The sequence below is a fragment of the Galeopterus variegatus genome, unplaced genomic scaffold, assembly GCF_000696425.1.
Source record: "Galeopterus variegatus unplaced genomic scaffold, G_variegatus-3.0.2 Scaffold18715, whole genome shotgun sequence".
In the NCBI taxonomy this organism is placed as follows: Eukaryota; Metazoa; Chordata; class Mammalia; order Dermoptera; family Cynocephalidae; genus Galeopterus; species Galeopterus variegatus.
The window spans coordinates 12295-20435 of record NW_007744826.1 but is presented as its reverse complement, the minus strand read 5'-3'; the positions used below and the strand labels follow the sequence as shown (position 1 = coordinate 20435).

Sequence of the window (8141 nt, the reverse complement as noted above, 5' to 3'; positions counted from 1 at the left end):
GCTAGTAGGATTCACAAGACTCAGCATACAGTCACACTCATGACTGTGATTTGTTACAAAAAGACACACAAGGAAATCAGCAAAGGGAGAAGGCACTGGAGAGCAGTCCAAAAGGAACCAGGCGCAGGGTTTTAAAAGTCCTTTCCCGGTGGAGTCACACAGAATGCATCTGGCTCCCATCAATGAGCTGTGACAACACATGTGAAACGTCTCCCAGAGAAGCTCGCTAGAGAGACTCAGCACTCAGGATTTTTACTGCTGCCTGATCATATAAGCATCCTCTGCCTGGCATGTACCAAACTGCCAGACTTCCAGAAGGAAAGCAGGTATTCAGCACTGACAGTGTAGCTTGCATAGTAGTGAGCATGGTGTGAACCCTCCCGAAACCCAGGTTCCCAGACAGCAGCTGTATTAGTCTGTTTCTTATAACTGATATACCTCTAACTGGGTAATTTGTAAAGAAATAATATGTACTGCTTACAGTCTCAGAAGATGAGAAGACCAAAGTCCAGAGAACAGGTCTGGTGAGAGCCTCGCTGGTGACTCTTCACAGCAAAGCAGGGTGTCACATGTCAGATGGCAGAAGCAGAGAGAGAGGGCAAGCTCCTCAAGCACTCTCATTTTAAAGCTGTCAGAGTCATACCCATGACCACAATTAAATCATCAACTTATTAATCCATTTACTCACTAGGGCATGGTCCTAACCATCTGCTCACCTCTTCAAGGCCCCACTTTTCAATGACCATAATAGGATTTCCCACCCACTTAACATTATCACCGTGGAGGTTGAGTTTCTAATAGATGGATTTTGGAGGACACAATTCAATCCAACAGCACCAGCCGAGGGCAGCATCATCAGCAAGCCTTTCTGAAGGTAAAGTTCTAAGGCCTACAATGTTAGCTCTTTTTTGCACACTAGGCAAGGGAACTCTGCACACTAGGCAAGGGAGCTTTATGATGAGAAAACACTACAGATGCACTGTACTAAGAACAATGGAGGCAGACCCAAGGGGCTTCCGTTGTTCCCTGTACCAATAATAGGGTATTTTCATTATTCTGCTGCCAAATAGGTAAATGCTAGCATCAGAACTGTTGCACGACAGTATTTTTTGTCCCCCACTCATGGATGTTAGTGGGTTGGTGATCTTTCTTTAGAAACCAGAGTTCAAAGGTACCATGCCTCTCGGTGGTTCCTGTGTTCAGGGCTTTGGCGGTCATGCTCATGTGTCCAATATGGGATATAAAAATGAGAAAGAGAGTGCAGCCTCCAGGGTGGTATGTGGGGAATTACTTTTTCCTGGAATTTGAGATAAGGGAGAGTTTTAAAGGAAAGCACTGCTTAATCCTTCATGTCTTTTATCATATGGTAAATTCACAGTCAAATGTTTTCAGCTTCAGTTAACTTCTTCACAAAGTGAGGCTCTTAACCTTAGCATTGAGGTTAGCAATAATACACTTTCATGGCTCTGGTGAAAAGAGCTGTTTGCAAATTTTATACTCTCACTCTGTGTGTACTTTGTGTGTATGCGAGAGAGAGGTGTGAGAGAGAGAAAGAGAGACAATGAGAGAAAGTGAGAGAGAGAACTCAAAGTTGAATTAGATTAAAAAAAACACTGGTGGGCTTTAGCACTGAGGTTCAGGTTCAGGGGTATAGGGAATGTGCTGAGGTCTAAATTCTCACACCTTTTCCTTCTTTCCTGAGGTCTGATTTCTCAATAACTTCCTGTTTCAATGAAAATGCACATAGAGAAAAAGTAGAGGCTGAACCTATGATAATTATTTCATGAATAAGTTAAGATTAGTGCTTCTCTAAAAGGCTGTTTTCATTCAGCCAATTGGGCCTGGAGTTCTTTAAGACACTGTGGCTTCCTGGCCCTTGCTGCAAGTTGAGTCCCCACAGATCCCTTGGCCTCATGTGTGCAGAAAGGAAGAGAAGGGAAAGTTCCCGGGAAGGGAACAGAAGGGAAAGTTCCCAGTCCTTCAGTGTGCTTTCATAAACCTTAAAACCTCATCTGGGTTTGACTCTGTGCCTCATGGAGTGCTGAGTAATATAGTGTGCAGTAGGCAGGGAGATGAAAAAAGTTTGTGTCACAAGGGATTGTTGGCCTTAAAATGCAAGTATTTGTTTCATTTGGATGGCACTTCTTTGATATCTCCAATGTGGTCTAAACCCTTTTGATAGAGAGGAATAAGTCCTGAAGTGGTCCTAGTGAAGATGTAGAAACCAGTTCAATGTGTTAGTGGTGCTGTTAAACCTATGAGGAAGTGAGTGTAGACAGAGTAAGAGGTCTGACAAGAGCCACAGGGCAGATGCTGGGAGGCCACAGCACCATGTGTGCACTATGTATGGATGGAGTACGGTACCCGTGCTTCCAGTCTCAGCTATGCTCCTGCACATATGTTGGATGTTTCAGGACTCAGTGGTCTTTGAGGATGTGGCTGTGGACTTGACTCTGGAGGAGTGGGCTGTACTGGATTCTGCTCAGAGGGACCACTACAGAGATGTGATGCTCAAAAGTTTTCAGAACCTGGCTTCAATAGGTAAGGATGGCATCATCCTTCACTTAGTCATTTAGTGATCAAGTATTTCTTACACATCAAGCCTGTTCCAAGACTAGGATTGTGGAAAGGCAGTACAGTACACTGGTAAGTAAGACAGACATGGTCATGGCTGTCATGGAGCAAGAATCTAATAGTTGTTCTGTGAGAACGAGAATCAATGTATTAAAGGGAGATTTTCTTCCCACAAAGAAAGCTCCCTTAGTGCCATCCTTACGGATATGTTTCATGGCCCAGGGAAGTTTGTTTTTGCAGTCCAGTGAAGATGTTATTGTGTTCATTAAATTACTTGCCATTTTGACCCCTTGTGCTTGATGAAGTCCTGAAACAACTAAATGCCTTTTGTCTTCTTTAGCTATGGTGCCTTGTTTTTCATAAAATGTGTTCACTCTTTTGTTTCAGATGATGAAACTCAATTTATGGTCAATAGGTCAGTTTATCAGCAGGGTACTTATGGAGAAAAAGTAACTAAGGAACGTAAAGTAGCAAAGTTCACCAGAAATGATACCTGGGGGGTGGGGGGAGGGGTTCGGTAATTGGGCCACAATAATCAACCACATTGTATATTGACAAAATAACTAAAATAAAATAAAAATAATAAAATAAAATAAAGAAATGATTCCTGACCCTCTGTTTTAGGAAAAATTGGGGAAGACCTTAGCATTGAAGATCAGCACACAAGGAGGGGAGAAATGTGAGGTGAGTCACACTCAAGAGTAAACAGTATTCCAGGAGAGAATCTTACTTACTACTAAGCAGTATTCCAGGAGAGAATCTTACTTAGTATATTACAAAATTTAAAAAGGTACCAAACAGAAAACTCATATAGGCCTAGCTCCAAATTTATTCACAGAATTTTTGCAAAAATTATTTCTGTAAATGTGACTAGACATTGAGTGTTGCAAACGTAATTCAGTTGTAAACAATTATTTAGAAACCCCATTTATTAGAAACAACTTTAATAATAGCAGTGGTCAAATGCTCTTGCAGAGCAGCTTATCCCCCTTCAAACAATGCAGATAGTGTAGAAAACCTACACTTACACTGAAAAAACTACCTAAAATGAAATCCTAATACTTATTAATAAATACTAATAACTAATTATTAATTCACTAATAACATGCTTCTCATTTGTAATAGAAATTACATGGTGGAGAGACACTGAAAATGTTGATCAATATGGAGAAGTCTTCAGCCAGATTCCAAATCTTAACCCATACAAGAAAATTCCTACCGGACTAAACCAGTATGGATACAGTGCCTATGGAAAGGTCTTCATGCATTGTTCATCCCTCAAGAGTCACATCACAGTTCACACTGGACAAAAACTGTATCAGTGCCAGGAATGTGGGCAGGCCTATGGTTGTCATTCACACCTAAGAATGCATGTTAGAACCCACAGTGGAGAGAGACCCTATGCTTGCAAATTATGTGGGAAAACCTTTCCTCATATGTCTTCCCTCAATCAGCATATACGGATTGACACTGCTGAGAAAACCTATGAATGTAAGCAATCTGGGAAAGCCTTCATTGATTTTTCAAGTCTTACTAGTCATTTGAGAAGTCATACTGGAGAGAAGCCATATAAATGCAAGAAATGTGGGGAAGCCTTCAGTTGTTCCTCAGTTTTTTGAAGACACATGATACATGCACCCTGGAGAGAAACACTACGAATGCAAACAATGTGGGAAAACCTTCATTTATCCCCAGTCCTTTCAGAGACATGAAAGGACTCATGATGGAGAGAAGCCCTATGAATATAATCAATGTGGGAAAACATTCAGTCAACCCTCATCTCATCCTTTTGAGGACATGTGAGAGTGTGTAGTGGAGAAAAACCCTATGAAAGCACACAATGTGGGAAAACTTTTAATTGGCCCATATCCTTATGAAAGCATATGAGAACACACACTAGAGAGAAACCCTATGAATGAAAACAGTGTGGGAAAGCATTCAGTTTGCCTGCCTTGAGAATGCATCCTGAAGACAAATTGCACTAGTGCAAGCTGTCTGGGAAAGCTTTCTACTGCTNTTTAAGTTCGAAATTACACATAATCAACAACCCAATAATTTCTCTCCAATGGGTTGAGAATTTGTTATATGTGGGCATTTGGAAACAAACATGAATTATAGCAGCAGCATTTTCACAAGAGCAAAAAATAAACTTGAAACAGCTCAAAGGTTATAAGCATTGGAATGGGTGGGTAAGTTGGATGGCCTAAGTCTCAAACACCAGCATGTGTGAAACAGACTGAGGCTCAGAAACCAATGATGACCATGTTCAGGGTAATTCTATTAATATCCTTTCATGGAAAGGTTAAAAGATGCAAAGTTAAACACTTCTTAATGATACATAATAGACGGTAAAGACAAAAAGAATAACTATAAAATTTCTGATAGTGGTCACATCTGGGGATAGGAGGNTTTCATTTGGATGGCACTTCTTTGATATCTCCAATGTGGTCTAAACCCTTTTGATAGAGAGGAATAAGTCCTGAAGTGGTCCTAGTGAAGATGTAGGGACTAGTTCAATGTGTTAGTGGTGCTGTTAAACCTATGAGGAAGTGAGTGTAGACAGAGGACGAGGTCTGACAAGAGCCACAGGGCAGATGCTGGGAGGCCACAGCACCATGTGTGCACTGTGTATGGATGGAGTACGGTACCCGTGCTTCCAGTCTCAGCTATGCTCCTGCACATATGTTGGATGTTTCAGGACTCAGTGGTCTTTGAGGATGTGGCTGTGGACTTGACCCTGGAGGAGTGGGCTGTGCTGGATTCTGCTCAGAGGGACCACTACAGAGATGTGATGCTCAAAAGTTTTCAGAACCTGGCTTCAATAGGTAAGGATGGCATTGTCCTATACTTAGTCATTTAGTGATCAAGTATTTCACTTAGTCATTTAGTGATCAAGTATTTCTTACACATCAAGCCTGTTCCAAGACTTGGATTGTGGAAAGGCAGTACAGTACACTGGTAAGTAAGACAGACATGGTCATGGCTGTCATGGAGCGAGAATCTAATAGTTATTCTGTGAGAACGAGAATCGATGTATTAAAGGGAGATTTTCTTCCCATAAAGAAAGCTCCCTTAGTGCCATCCTTACGGATATGTTTCATGGCCCAGGGAAGTTTGTTTTTGCAGTCCAGTGAAGATGTTATTGTGTTCATTAAATTACTTGCCATTTTGACCCCTTGTGCTTGATGAAGTCCTGAAACAACTAAATGCCTTTTGTCTTCTTTAGCTATGGTGCCTTGTTTTTCATAAAATGTGTTCACTCTTTTGTTTCAGATGTTGAAATTCAATTTATGGTCAATAGGTCAGTTTATCAGCAGGGTGCTTATGGAGAAAAAGTAACTAAGGAACGTAAAGTAGCAAAGTTCACCAGAAATGATACCTGGGGGCCAGGGGGGGGTTCGGTAATTGGGCCACAATAATCAACCACATTGTATATTGACAAAATAAAATAAAATAAAATAAAAAGAATAAAAAAAAATAAAGAAATGATTCCTGACCCTCTGTTTTAGGAAAAATTGGGGAAGACCTTAGCATTGAAGATCAGCACACAAGGAGGGGAGAAATGTGAGGTGAGTCACACTCAAGAGTAAACAGTATTCCAGGAGAGAATCTTACTTACTATATTACAAAATTTAAAAAGGTAGCAAACAGAAAACTCATATAGGCCTAGCTCCAAATTTATTCACAGAATTTTTGCAAAAATTATTTCTGTAAATGTGACTAGACATTGAGTGTTGGAAACATAATTCAGTTGGAAACAATTATTTAGAAACCCCATTTATTAGAAACACCTTTAATAATAGCAGTGGTCAAATGCTCTTGCAGAGCAGTTTATACCCTTTCAAACAATGCAGATAGTGTAGAAAACCTACACTTACAATGAAAAACCTACCTAAAATGAAATCCTAATACTTATTAATAAATACCAATAAATAATTATTAATTCACTAATAACATGCTTCTCATTTGTACTAGAAATCACATGGTGGAGAGACTCTGAAAATCTTGATCAATATGGAGAAGTCTTCAGGCAGATTCCAAATCTTAACCCATGCAAGAAAATTCCTACTGGACTAAACCAGTATGGATACAGTGCCTATGGAAAGGTCTTCATGCATTGTTCATCCCTCAAGAGTCACATCACAGTTCACACTGGACAAAAACTGTATCAGTGCCAGGAAAGTGGGCAGGCCTATGGTTGTCATTCACACCTAAGAATGCATGTTAGAACCCACAGTGGAGAGAGACCCTATGCTTGTAAATTATGTGGGAAAACCTTTCCTGATATGTCTTCCCTCAATCAGCATATACAGATTGACACTGCTGAGAAAACCTATGAATGTAAGCAATCTGGGAAAGCCTTCATTGATTTTTCAAGTCTTACTAGTCATTTGAGAAGTCACACTGGAGAGAAGCCATATAAATGTAAGGAATGTGGGGAAGCCTTCAGTTGTTCCTCAGTTTTTTGAAGACACATGATACATGCACCCTGGAGAGAAATACTATGAATGCAAACAATGTGGGAAAGCCTTCATTTATCCCCAGTCCTTTCAGAGACAATGAAAGGACTCATGATGGAGAGAAGCCCTATGAATATAATCAATGTGGGAAAACATTCAGCCAACCCTCATCTCATCCTTTTGAGGACATGTGTGTAGTGGAGAAAAACCCTATGAATGCACACAGTGTGGGAAAACTTTTAATTGGCCCATATCCTTACGAAAGCATATGAGAACACACACTAGAGTGAAACCCTATGAATGAAAACAGTGCGGGAAAGCCTTCAGTTTGCCTGCCTTGAGAACACATTAGAATGCATAATGAAGACAAATTGTACTAGTGCAAGCTGTCTGGGAAAGCTTTCTACTGCTACATATCTTTACAAAAACACATGAGGAGGCACACTGCAGAGAGACTCTGTGAATGCACACATTGTGGAAAAGCCTTCAGGTGGCCTAAACGCTTGCAACCAACACATGAGACACGCTCTGTAGAGCAACCTTATGAATGTAAGGAATGTTGAAAGTCTTCAAATGGCCATAATCTTTACCAGTACACATGAGACTGCACACTGGAGAGAAACCTTATACATGTGAGCACTGTGGGAAAGCCTTCAATTATTCCTCATCCTTAAGAAGACACGTGAGAATGCACACTGCAAGAAAACACTACAAGAAAACACTACGTGATGTGGGACATCTTCCTGCAGATGAATTACTGTGTAGCCCTTCAGAAAACTCACACCAGGAGAGTAATCTTATAAACCCTGGAAATATGATATTGCTTTTATGAGTGCCTCATCCTTAAAGTGGACACATAAGGTGGGTGTTTATAGTTTAATCACAAATAAACATTTAGGGGAAAATAATTCTAACTAATCATAGCTATAGTACATGAATTTTCGCAGGTATTGTTTTTTCTTACAATTCAGGAAATAAAACTTTAGTCTTTACAGCTGTTGGACTCATGGGTGATTTGAAGTGTGTTTTTAATATACATAGGTTTAATTTTTATTTAGTTTCTTTTTTGTTTTAATTTTGGCAGCTGGCCTAATTTGTATTTAGTTT

At 40.2% G+C, this 8141-nt stretch overlaps 1 pseudogene; it reads left to right on the top strand.

Annotated features, from left to right (window-relative positions):
• The first annotated feature begins 1176 nt into the window (after positions 1–1176).
• LOC103582961 lies at positions 1177–7866 on the top strand (annotated as a pseudogene).
• The last annotated feature ends 275 nt before the right edge of the window (positions 7867–8141 follow it).